This window comes from Hipposideros armiger, unplaced genomic scaffold (genome assembly GCF_001890085.2).
Source record: "Hipposideros armiger isolate ML-2016 unplaced genomic scaffold, ASM189008v1 scaffold_338, whole genome shotgun sequence".
NCBI classification, from domain to species: domain Eukaryota; kingdom Metazoa; phylum Chordata; class Mammalia; order Chiroptera; family Hipposideridae; genus Hipposideros; species Hipposideros armiger.
The window spans coordinates 212,250-225,511 of NW_017731688.1; the positions used below are offsets into that span (position 1 = coordinate 212,250).

The following is a 13,262-nucleotide window of genomic DNA, read 5'->3' on the forward strand; positions in this document are numbered from 1 at the left end:
ATTCTATCAATATAAGGCTGAGTTCTTCCAACATAGAACCAGGCAGGCTTTTTTTTATGCTTCCCCTCCCCCATCCCCTGGTCAAGGTATAGGGTAATTGCTTCCAAAACCAAATAGGAATGGCTATAGATTTCCCTGTCATTAATTACAGTCCTAGTTTTATCACTTGGGCTGCTGTTGAGTGGAATTTCTTCTGGAGTTTTAAGGGACACTTCTTTTCCAGAAGGTCTATTCACTCTGCCTGGTCTTCATCTTTCTGTTAATTTGAAGAAACTCTGAAAATGTAATCCCTTTAACACATCCCAAAGATCAGTGCTTTGGAATGAAGATAATTATATAGCTTAGTTTATGCAATTTCATTCATTCCTTGGCCACCTTTTCATCCTTTCTTTTGAATCCTGCCCATACCTCTGCTCTTTCACCCCTGATCTCTCTCAATTATGGGAAATTCTTCTGGAAGTCATCTTTCCTAGTTCCACATCTCTCTCTTTGCCCTTCATTTCTGCTGGTCTGGATGCCTATTTTAATTAAATTACCACGTAGACTTTCATCTTCTTTTCTATTGAACGTCATTCCAGGAATACGCATTTGATGACTGCTATTTTCTTGTTCCTTTCCTCACATTTTGTCTTGACCATTTGCTGCCTAATTGTAACCCAAATCCTCACCATTGTTAGAATGCGTAACTAAACGGTAGCCTCTTCAGCCTTCTTGTCTCATTGTACACACATGACTTCCTTCTTGTTGGCAAGTCTTGTGTTATCTGTAATGATGAAATGGCATGAGCTGCTTTTTCAAATCTTGTACTTATACTCCCAGCCAAATACAGCATTAGATTTTCTCCTTTCCTTTGGTTTTAATTAACCAGGATCTTTATCGTCTTGCAAAAATTCAAATATTGGTATAAGACATCTACTTTCACCTCTATTTTGTATTATAAATGATCATTCTCAGTTTTCTCTATAACAATATTTCACATAGAAACTGTGCTTAATTGCAGTTGCAATATGATATTCCCTTGAAATAAGAGGGTGGTGAGCATCTGTTTGCTCATCTTATAACTTTGAAAATGGAAGTTGAATCAAACATCCGTGATAAATCATTAGCCATGAATCAGCCTTACATATTGTGAGACTGAGTATTGTTTTCCCCTGGAGTTGTTGATCATTGCAAGGTGTTGGAATTTTACAAAATGACCAAATACCCATATTTCAGTCATTTAACCTGATTCTTTTTTGCCATTTCCGGTGCAGGAAATTGGGCTCCAACTGCACAGCTGGTTTGGATTTGAAACCTCACATTTCTACCCAAATGATAAAGTTGGTTGTACAGCCAGGCAAATCCGTAGGTTTCAACATAAAAAGTGCCCTCATGCCTTAGAGAAATCAGAGTTTTTCTCTTAGTGTCTCATCAATTAACACAACGATAAGGAACCATTACCCTAGGATTTGTCCCGATGAAGACATATTTAACAAGACTGGTAGCTCTGGTCTCACACGATACGTTCTCTTAGTTTTTGGGAAATTTATTTTTTGGAAATAACTGAAACTTAAAGGACTTCAGTAAATTTCTCCTTTTATAGTTTCATGGTACATTTATTTTTAGTTCTGGTTTCTCCATGCCCCCTAAAGACATACTAGTTCTGGAAATAGCAAGCTAATGTAATAAGGAAGAGGGGAGACTCCAGGTAAAGATAAAATTCTTCCCACCCATAAATTAGAATAATTTAGTGCCAAAAAAGATGAAAAGACAGCTGATGAAATCACTAGGGTGGAACTAGGATGAACAGTCCCACTGACTTCTTTGAGCTAGCCAGAACTCCAGGTGCTGGGAACACAGCAATGAACCAGAGAGACAAAGTCCCTGCCCTCGTGAAGCTTACATTCTAGTGGAGACAGACTGATAATAAACCATGAAAGTACATTAAACAGGATAAGAGCTAAGGAGAAAAATAAAGCAGGGATAGGAATGTTGGGGGCATGTGCGATAGATTGGATGGTCAAAGAAGATTCCACTGGGAATACGGCATTTGAATAAATATCTGAAGCAGGTGAGTGAGAGAGTCACACAGAAAACTGGAGGAAGCTCATTCTACGCAGAGGGAATAGCAAGTGAGAAGGTGTTAAGACAGGATCATGCCTGGAAAGTTGGAGGAGCAGCAAAGGGTCCAAGCTAGAGGAAGCAAGTCTGAGGAACAAGCAATAAGGCTGAAGCAAAGAAATGGGGGAGAACTGCAGGGAATAAGGCAGAAAGATAAGGTGAGGAAGACAGATGATGAAAGACCTTAAGGTTATTGTAGGAATGTTGTGTAAGAGCAGACACTGTCCCTGCTTTCACAGAGTTTATAATCTAGCAGGAATAAAAACATATGAATAATTATGATACAACGAGACGACTAATAAAAGTAGGAAAGTACAGGGTGTTGTGGAATTATTGAGTTCTGGGTCCTAATGTACTCCAGAGGCCTCTTCCATGAGGAAAATGGGGTTTAGGCTGAGACCTCCAGGATGAGAATAAGTTAGATGGATGGAGGTGATGATGGCTCGGAGTGTGGGGAGGGGTGAGTTGTACCTGTAGCTGGGGTTACAAGAGTAAGAGCAGTAAAAATAAACAGCCTGGAGGTGAACATACCAGAATTGAAAAAAGAATATATTATGGCTAAGGCAAAACAAGTGGGACAGTGTGTGGGTGGGTGGGTGGTGGGCAGCTAAATTATAAAAAATGTTATAGGCTATGTAAGAGTTCATTTACCTGAGAGCATTAGGGAGTCAGGGAAGATTATAAATGGAGTTACATGATTGGGTCTGTCTTTTGAGAGAGAGGGATCACTCTAGATGAAGAGTGAAGAGCAGCTTGGGAGGAACAAGCTGTGATAGAGAGGAAACGGGTGGCACACTCCTGCCATGGTGCAGTGAGGAGGTGATGGTGCTTTTGGACTGCACCGGTAGCAGGGAAATGAAGGGACATGGACACACTGAAAAGACATTTACGGGCTAGGATAGACAGGACTGGGGGATTGATTGGACGAGGGGTTGCTGGTGGGGAAGTTTAAAGTAGAGAGAAGGATCCAAGTTTCTGACTCTGGCAACTTGATGGATGGTGGCTCCATTGACTGCAAATAGGGAACACAGAAAAAGAAACAAGGTCAGAGGTGGACTCTGGTTTTCAGACCATGCCATTGATCTAATTCAAATAGCATTTGCTGTATTTTTTTTCCCCTGTGGTTCCTCTTCTTAACTGAAAATTTAGAGAAGATCTAATCAGATTATTCCTTAAGTGACTTAGATTAATCTTTACACTTTAATATGGGACTATCATTTCAAGGTACCATATCCTACAGATCTTTCTGTAAATCTGTGTAGTTATTAGGATTTACTGGTTTTAGAAGGAATCACAAAATGACATAGGTTGTAACATAGCTAAGCATGTGGCGCCATCTTCAGGACAGCTTGTTAAAAGGTTATAAACCAACCAGACTGAAAGTCAAGCGCTGGCAGGAAACACTTTTCTATGGAGTGAGTATGACTCCATCTTGTCTGGTAATAAGCTGAAAAAAATTGTTTCTGCCAACTCCAATTGTGTGATCAAATCCCTGTTTTCCCGAGAACTATATTTTGTCACGGGATATAGGAAAGACGGTGGTCGATTTTCTTTTGAAATCATTCCAGTTTGAAAGTGTCTGTGAGCTGGACCATGAGCTTTGCTGTAGAAAAGCCTGGAAAAGGAAATCAAGGCAGCATCACGTGAGGTTTTCTACTATGGTGCCCAGGTTCTCCAGGGATTTTTCAATTTTATATATTTACAAATTTTCCCTAGGTGCCCATTAAATGTATAGTCATGTGGAATTTAAATCTTACGCATTTGTAACAGTGACTGTTTACATCAATATAAAAATTAGAAAAAAATAATGTGTCAGATTTTCTACCCAAACTTTTGGCTCAGGAAACATAATATCATAGGTTTACATGATCTCTACTTTAAAAGTAAAAGGTTGTAAATAAGAAATCAATATTATAGCCCTAGCTAAGTACGTGAAGAGGAATAACATAACTCACAAGATGACTTTTATTTTAAAAAGCCTCTTAGTCTTTAATTACTCTGTTTGAAGAAGCTCCACCCTTTCTTTTCTCAGGGTGTAGATATAAAAACATGGGCATATATGTTTATCAGAATGTATCTGCCACCTTCGTGTACAGGACGTACTGTTTAACCCACACCAAGCATTTAGCACAGTCTCATGAATAACGGGCAGATAAACAGCTTGGCTTGTACGCAGAAGCAAATGGTTTCTACCATCTTGCGGCACCCTGCTTGCAAATGGGCTTTCTTCCTAGATAGCTGTCATTAAAAATGCATGTCTTTCAGTTGAGGAATTGTAAATCCCAGAGTGCTTGTTAATCCTTAAAGATGTAAAACATTGATCTAAATTCCACTTCTAGACAAATGGGGACCACCCCTGCCAATGATGGGTTTGGATTTTCTGGGGTTCAAATTGGGCTTATGAGGGGTGAGGGAAAGGGTAGGACACACAGATCAGTGGCCAATAATAGTATATAATAGCAATAACTTGTTTACAATGTGTTGAGTGCTTTACATGGATTGTTATCTCACTTAACCCTGATAACCTAGGGATACTTTTGTAAATGAGTGGGTACTTTCTTTGTCCTCTGTGTTCCACTGACTGATCAGGAAACTGCTTGGAAAGTTTAAAATAATTTGCCGAAGACTCACACTCACTGTCTAACAAAGGTATTGAAATAAATTCTAATCTAGGTATTCTCTCTCCAGAGCCAAGCAGCTAGACCAAAACCTCATACTATTCCTTAAAGGGAAAATTTTTCAGAAAATTGTCAGAGGCACGTAGGTCAATAGAGCCATTGCCTCACTTGAACTTTCTGTGATGATGAAAATATTCCATAGATCTACACTGTCTGATACAGTAACCACTAGTCATATGTGGCTATTGAGCACCTGAACTGTGTGGCGGGTGTGACTAAGAAACTGCATTTTTACTTTTATTTAATCTTAATTAATTTAAATAGCCATATGTGGCTAGTTAGGCTATTATATTAGGCAACATAACTGTAGAGTAATTATATTATGTTTTATTGTTCATAAAATGTTTTCAGAAATCATCCTAATAATTTTCTTCATTAGGTGTAGAGGTAAATCAAATATGTTATATGGCTGAATGTTAAAATCAATATTAAATTGGAGCTGAGTTGCAACTAAATATCACTATCCTAATAGAAGCTTTGGGGACATGGAAATAAATGTGGTCTTATCAATATTTGCTCTAAAAATGTATTTAATAAGTTTAGTGGTCAAATTTCAAAAGTTTGGTAGAATAGTACAGAAACAATAATATATCAGTTCTAATGCATATTAATGATTCTAAATGAATGACTGGACTGGAGTTGGAGGGGAAGCAAGATACTTTAGGGTACATGACTTTTCTTTATAATTTTTTTCCATGTCTCATTAATTACGCCGCATATTATTTAAATTTCTATAAACATTTATGGACTCAAATTTGATATAGCATACTTTACAAAGTTAACTAGCTACATTCTCTTAAAAGTCAGATTAATTATAATCTATTTTCCCCTTTATTTAACTATTTGAAAGTTTTTAATAATTGTTTTTGTACATAATAGCCTCCAGAATCGCCACTTTTATTGTGGTACTTTGACAGCTTGTTCTGCTTTCATATGTGTTTTGCGATGTGAATCAGCTCATGTGTAACTGGAATCAGGAAATGATATTATCTTGGAGGTTGCATTGGTTCATGTGTGATTTTTCCCAGCACGTCAATGTTTCGTACCACAGTGTAACAGCCACTGAATGCAAAACGCACTAGGACAGCTGAACAGCTTGGTCTGGTTGCACTGTGCCAGTTCATTCATGGTCCTCTTCTTCACTCCATCTGGCTGCATGCTCTCTAGGAGGAGAGCATGGTGTGATCCTCCGTGTCTTAGTATACTTCGCCCTGTCTCTATAACCCAGCAGCCCCGGCCCTCCACCAGCTAGATTTAGTGTTTTTTGTTTGTTTGCTTTTTTAATGCAAGTGTTTTTCTAATGCAAGGTCCTATTTATTTAGTATTTTTTTTAATTTACTAGTCATGTAATAGTTTTTTAAACTGTGCTGTGTTTTTATTAGGAATATTATTGTTTTTGTTAGCATACCACTATAAAGTTTTATATGTTTTGAGTAGAAACTGCAGACGTTTTGAGTGTCTTAATCCTGATACTATTCTTTTAAGTGGGTGTGGTTTTTTTTTTTTTTTTTACATTTGAGTTGGTTTTTCTTTTTTCAGGAATAAAAATGTTGTATTAAGGCAAAAATACCTATACGATGATTCTTCAGTTGAATGAGAAAATAGCAGCAACAACAACAGCAAGCACTCATAAGGAGACCTGGACTCCAAATTGCATCTAGAATGATTACCTATGTTTGAAAGTGAATATTTACACATGAACAACATTCCAAGCAATATGCTTTGTTGTTTTGTTTCTATTACTGATTTCGCTAAACCAATTATATATGATAATGACAACTTCCTGACAATCACTGGTCACATACAAGTCTTGGGATTCCAGAAATGACAATGGAGGTGGTTATTTGATCTCCAAAGACCTAGACCAAAGGCAAAGTAAAGTGTAGATTTTCGCTGAACACCTAGACCAAAGATGAAGTTCCACGTCTCTGTTAGAAAGAAGAAATGTGCATTACCTATATAAATCATCTACATAATTTCTTTGCGATTTTGGTATGTGTGCTTTTTAGGTCCTAAAAGCCTGAAGACTATGGCACACTTCTTCCTAGCCCCATTTGGTAGGTCTCTTTTCTGACCCCATATAATGCCCCTTCTTAGGATTCATGCAGGAAAGACCTTCATGAATGGCATGTCCGTATTCTAGAGTGAGAGTTCTTCTCTCCTCGATAAAAGAGGTCTGCTACCAAATGGTACTTAGGGAGAAGTTGTTCCTTTTGTGTGTGTTTGTAGGAAGGAAATATAAAGATCAATTCACATATACCCATCTCAATTTAGTGCACTTAAAGTATTTGTTTTTCAAAGAAAGCTATAATAAATAACATCTGTTAAAATTACATGTGCATTAGATTGAGTTATACACTTTTAAGTGCCTGCCATTAAATTTGGGGTTTCTTAATACCAGTATAATTCAGTACTGCCCAGTGATAAACGAGAGAGGCCGAGACATTCACAGATGGATATAAAATGTTTTCCAGGTTGGCATCTACTGCCCCAGGTGCCTCCTGGATCAGGGGTTTGGAGATAGTGTCTGTGTTACTGCATTGTTGGGAAGGCAGGCTCTGGTGCCACACTATTTAAGTTTAAAGTTAGGTTATATTACTTCCCCGCTGTGCAACTTTGGTAAATTACTTAGTATCTTTGTTTCAATTTTCTCATTTTCAAAAGTAGGGATAAAATAATTCCAATTATATGGGGTAACTGGGAAAATTAACTATAACATATGTAAAGTAACTGGCATATAATAAGTGCTTGATGCATGTTAGCCTTCATGATGTTTTCTGAGTGGTTCCCCCCTCCCCCCAAATTATAAGGGAAATCATGACTGTAAAACAGTTAACACTATAAGGAGGCTCCTACCTGAAAAAGCATTGAGTGCTGTCCCTGTGACTGCAGTCAGAATTGAGGTAATCTGTCACACTGATCCAGAATTGGTCGGCTGCTTCCTCTCTGAAGCACAGCGGCTGACCCTGTGAATAAGAGGATGTGACACACTGCTGAGTGAGAATTCCTGCCAAAGAGAACATGAGAAGCAATGCAATTAATAACTGTAGGTTAATGTCTAATACTCAACTGAATATTGCTAGTGATTTTTGGTCTATCTCATAAATAAGGCTTCTTATATTCTTTTCCATGATCTGTCTACTTTCTATGCACATTCATGCAGTACACCATCAAAGGCCATGATGTGTACGATTATGTGTTGAGAAGCCATGGGGAAGGGTATTGTCAAGAGTACAGGCTCTGGATTCCGAATTCCTGGCTCTTCCATGAACCAGCTGTGTGATGTTGGCAGCTGGCCAAACACTCTGGGTCTTGGTTTTGTCTTCTGTACAATGGACATAATAATGAACCAACTGTATAGGTTTGTTATGAGGGCTATATAACTTAATCAATATAAATATTTATATAGTGTCTTATGTAATAAGTACTGAACAAATGATGGATAGTAATTATTTTAAGTGTCTTATGTAATAAGTACTGAACAAATGATGGATAGTAATTATTTTAATTTTTCATTTATTTTTAATCATTTAAAAGTGATCCACCATTTTACAGGAAAGTAAAATCACCTATATCCACAGACTCTGCTATAAGTGTTTGAAAATTACTAAAAATGGCAATAAAGGAGAGAGAAAGTAACTATTTCCATTTTTCCATTTAGTTGGAGGAAGTTCATTGGGGAAGAATCTCTATAGCTCTTAAGGAGAGAAAGCATATAACTTGGTAGCTTTGGTGGAGACAAAGGAGACAGAGAGAGAGAGAGAGAGAGAGAGAGAGAGAGAGAGAGAGAGAGAGAGAGAGAGAGAGAGAGAGAGAGAGAGAGAGAGNGAGAAAGAGAGAGAGAGATGCACAGGTGATGTGGGAAATAATGAATAAGAGGTGAGTAGGTTTACTTTAATGGGGGAAGAAAATTAATAAAATAGATGATTGTGGGCTATCAGAAGAATACCATTAAAACTATTAGTTATGATAATACTAGCTACTATAATACAAAAATGCTGAACTGTCAGAGGCTTAACACAAAAGAAGTATTTCCTGTTCATGTCACAGTTCAGTAAAGCGATTCCTGGCTGAGCAGCTCTTTTCTAATGATGTCCTGGCATTCAAGCCCCTCCATTATCTTGAACACAAAGATCCCATGGGCCACCTTGCCTTGTAGGGACTTCTGTTCCAAACAACTGGAAGAGGAAATCTTGTGGACTATTGGAGGTGGAAGGTTTTTATGGGCCGAGCCTGGAAGTGGTGTTTATTTTGGCCTGCATTTCACTAGCCAAAATTCAGTCTCATGGCCATACCTACATTGAATCATTTCTCAGGAGAAAGAACATGGGTTTTGAAACTCATCACAGACTCTGCCTCAGATGCTTTTATGCAGAATGATTATGTCACCCTTCTTGATACAAACCAATACAAATTCATAATCTAAATGGGAATAAGAGAAAACTGAATTGTACCTGGAGATCCAGGGACAAGTGAACTGAATCTGTCTCAACACTACAAAATAATAATTTATGGATTAATATTTATGCAAATCAAAATCATCTCCAGAAATCCTTTCCATGACTACTTTAGAAGAACAATGGCTAGGACTGAGTTCTTAATCCGTTTGAGGCACTGTGCTTAGAGCTTTATACACATTATCCAATTTATTTACTTTTACTATACTGCTGTAAAGTAGAAATTATTTCTATTTTATAGAGTAAGAAACTGAATCCCAAGAAAGGCCCTGACTTTCCCAAGATCATGAAGATAGTAAGTGATGGGATATAGATTCAAACATAGCTTTTACTACCAAAGCTATCAGACTCTACTAATTCAGGATTCCTTACATATATTCATTTGGTACTCCAACATGCCTCTCTACAAATTTTGGTGTATATGTTGATTTATAAACTGTGTCACTTAGCCATTGCTGTGTAACTAACAATCTGCAAATATAGGGGCTTACAACCAAGAATACAAGAATAACTTATTTCTCACTATTATGTAGGTTGACTGCATGGTTCTTCTGTTCCACTGAGTAATAGATGGAGTCACTCAGGAAGCTGCACCCCAGTGACGGGGCTGGCCAGAAGGTCCAAGAAGGACTCTCTCACATGCCTGGGGCCCTGGTACTGTCAGCTGTGGTAACCCAATTCTCCTTCATGTGGCTTTTACTCTCCATGGTTTTTCCTCCTCCAGCACCTGTCCACACAGCCTCTTTCTAGGATAGACTGGATTTCTTTTACAGCATGGAAGCTGTCTTCCAAAAGGAAGGAAGCAGAGGTGTCCCATCCTTTTAAGGGCTATCCTAAAACCAGCTCAGCGTTACTTCTACCACATCCTATTGGTTAAAGGAACCATGAAGCCAGCCAGAATAAAGGAGTGAGTAAAAAGGCTTCACTCCATCTTTAATCTACCACACAGCATTCTCTGTGCAAGTGTCTGGCATGTCATCCTGACCAAACTCCTGAAGGCAGGATCTGGGTCTTCTTCATTTTACAACTGGTGGTTAGCACCTAGGACTATGCTCTGCAAACACTAGGTCTCAGAAAAGCCAATTGCATGACCTAGAACAACCATAACCTATACAATTTATGCAGGAGAAAAGGCAACCTGGAATACTCACCAAGTAACACAGGCCTTTAGGGCACCTTAGACTCCCTACCTGTGAAAGTCGGTAAGTAGCTCTTTGCAGCCATTTTCTTACCAGAGAACCTGGCAACGCACTGACATCTCTTTACAAGTTCTCTGCTTCTGTGCTCACCCAATTTCAAATGCTCACCCACTGTCCAAGCTGAAATATGGAGCCTTTCTGCTAATTCAATTCTGAAAGTCACGATGAATGGTACATTTGGAATTCAGGGCAAATGAAGATGTAACATTGTCCAACAAATTAGCCGTCATAAGAAAAGATTCTGCTAAAATAAGATGTCTGCCCATTTTCATTGGCTGTCTCTTAGAAAAAAATTAAATTGCCTAGGCATACATGAAAAATATCTTGGTTCTCACAGTACCTATTTTGAAGCATAGGTGGCTTATAGGTCTCACCTTAGGCATACCATGGGACATCAATACATACTTGTTCATTACTTTATAAGGGATATTTGCTAAGTAAGGTGCACACACACACACACACACACACACACACACACACACACACACACCTGTAGAAGCCAATAAACAAGATGAAAAATAAAAGAAGGTAAAATTATGCAAGCAAAGAAGAATGAGACTGAATAGAAATTAGTTATTACGTGATCTTATCAGTAAATTAAAGGCATGGCTTTAGAGAATGTGAAATATCTCAGTTAAATTTACTCTTGCTTTCTTTGCATTGGATATCCTGAAACAGGCTCTCCGTAAGGTTTGTTGTACTGAAAGTAATACCTTTTTCTTCCATTTAGGCCTCTTTCTTTGCCAAGATTCCTATAAGTAGAAAATAAAAAAAATGTATGAGGGTTACATCCAAAAGCAGAGCCTGGGGCATATTGTTAGGAATACAAAGTCTGTTAATTTGGGAGTTCTCTGTTCCTTTGTAACCTGAGAAAAGATGGAGTAGTAATTGACATGTGGTTCTTGACAGATGTTGACAAGGGAAAAACCGTAACTAAGTCCCTGGGAGTTTTTGCAAAGAATGATGATGATACTTGTCTCCAGGTTCCATAACTTCAAGAGTACAGTCGAATTCCCTCCTTTATCCTAAGTGCCAAGCAGACATCCATGCAGATGTTATAGGACTATATCAGCATCTGGTCAAAGACTAGAATTCTCTCATCTCACTCACATAAAGGGCATGCACAATAGAGGCCATTGAATGTGGACTCTGTGCTTTGATATATTTTATTGCTAATCTCTCTTGAAATAGAATGACTGCTATGGAGAAAGAATTCACCTTTTTTTTTTTACTTTTTAACTGTCAGAGCTTGTATGTGGACATGTACCATAACACTAAACAATTTATTATTTTGCTCCAATATTGTATTGTATTTATTTGAAGAATAGTAGGTTGATAAGAATATTACCCAATATGCTATTAGAATAGCACTGCATAAAAGTAAGAATTACATTTATAAAGGAAATATTTTCTCCATATTTTCCAAACATCCAGATGAAAAGTTGAAAGATTGTCAGTTGTACAGATGTTCTAAATACCCAGATGTTACATAGAGAAGATATTTGGCAACAAATGAAACTTTCTTCTTTCATCCATATGGTTCAGTCTAGTTTCATTTTTCTATAAAATTGTATAATGGAAATTACAAGCATATTTTGATTTTTAAAAATAAAAGTAGAACAAAATATAAGGATACTGTTTTTATGTTTCGTTTCTGTCCATCTGCAGTAGTAAACTGAACATTCCTAGAGTGTTACATGAAAAAGAATTCTTCATGATAAAAATATCATACTGATCTGATTTTAGTACAGCCTGCATTCTTTTCTCACTTTATGTTACTCCATACTTTAATAGTACAGCTAAATAGTAATTTGAGATTTATTTGTTTTTCCCTTATATTTTCCAGTCCCACTCCGCCATATTCATTCCAGCAGCAGGCTCTGTGGGCCATTAGCAAAGAGAGGGTGCATATCAGAGTGAAAAGCACTAATAGCCCCAAGGCTGCCTAATTTTGCTTTCCAAAAACTTAAGCTTCAAAGAAAGGAGTCCAGTTAATACACAGAAAATAAAGACATGCACTCTTTTGCTCACCCAAGTTTGTGGAGTGATATACACACACTGAAATTGTACACTGCACTTAGAGATTATGCTATCATGATTGTATCAGTCAGTTTAGGTGGGCTTAGGTGTGCTTTAGAAGCAATCAAGTGTAAAATCTCCTTGCAACAACAAAGGGTCATTTCTTCCTCACATTAGACATCTGCCGTGGGTCCTCTTTACTGGATATCCAAGCTGAAGAAAGCCAATACTGGCTTTCTTATGGCAAAGGGAAAAAGAGCAATGGTGGGCTATGGGCTATACAATGGTTCTTAAAGCGTCTGCTTTAAAGTGGCCTATGTCACGTCTACTAATATACATATTATTGGACAAAATGAGTCAGATGGTCAAGCTTGATATGTTTGGGTAAGAAGTATAACCTAAGAAATATAACCTTGTCACCGAGAGGGGCTCCACTGGGAGGGACCCAGCGGGGTGGGGCAGTGAATATTTTTACCTCAGTACAACTTACCAAAATTATCATTTTAAGCACACATTATGTGCTTAACTGTGGAGATCACTGGGTTAGATGTGTCAAAATAGTAATTCATTTAGGGTATATTTCCTTTGAGAGATTATAAAATGTGAGAGGAAACACCAATTCAGACAGATAAAATCAGAATGAGAATAGTAAAGCAGTTTTGGATGTTTCTAGATAGGGATGCAGTATTGTAAATTCATGTTCAGAGGGGAGAACCAAGAATTGAGAAAACTGATCTCCATCTGGTCAAATTGGGAAAAGTTTGTACAGGAAAAGGTTGTGGTTTAGAAGCTATTGAGTGGGGAAGGGG

General features: G+C 37.8%; 1 long non-coding RNA gene across 2 annotated transcripts in view; it reads left to right on the plus strand.

Annotated features, from left to right (window-relative positions):
- The window catches only part of LOC109392603 (uncharacterized), a 139,372-nt gene that overhangs the window by 57,195 nt on the left and 68,915 nt on the right, over nt 1-13,262 (plus strand). Inside the window, exon 3 of one of the 2 annotated variants that reach the window (XR_002126091.1) lies at nt 9,769-10,093. The exons of the other annotated variant lie outside the window; for it this stretch is intronic. This is a non-coding gene — a long non-coding RNA (uncharacterized LOC109392603). Of the gene's footprint in view, nt 1-9,768; nt 10,094-13,262 lie in introns of those variants that run through there. 2 annotated transcript variants of the gene reach the window in all.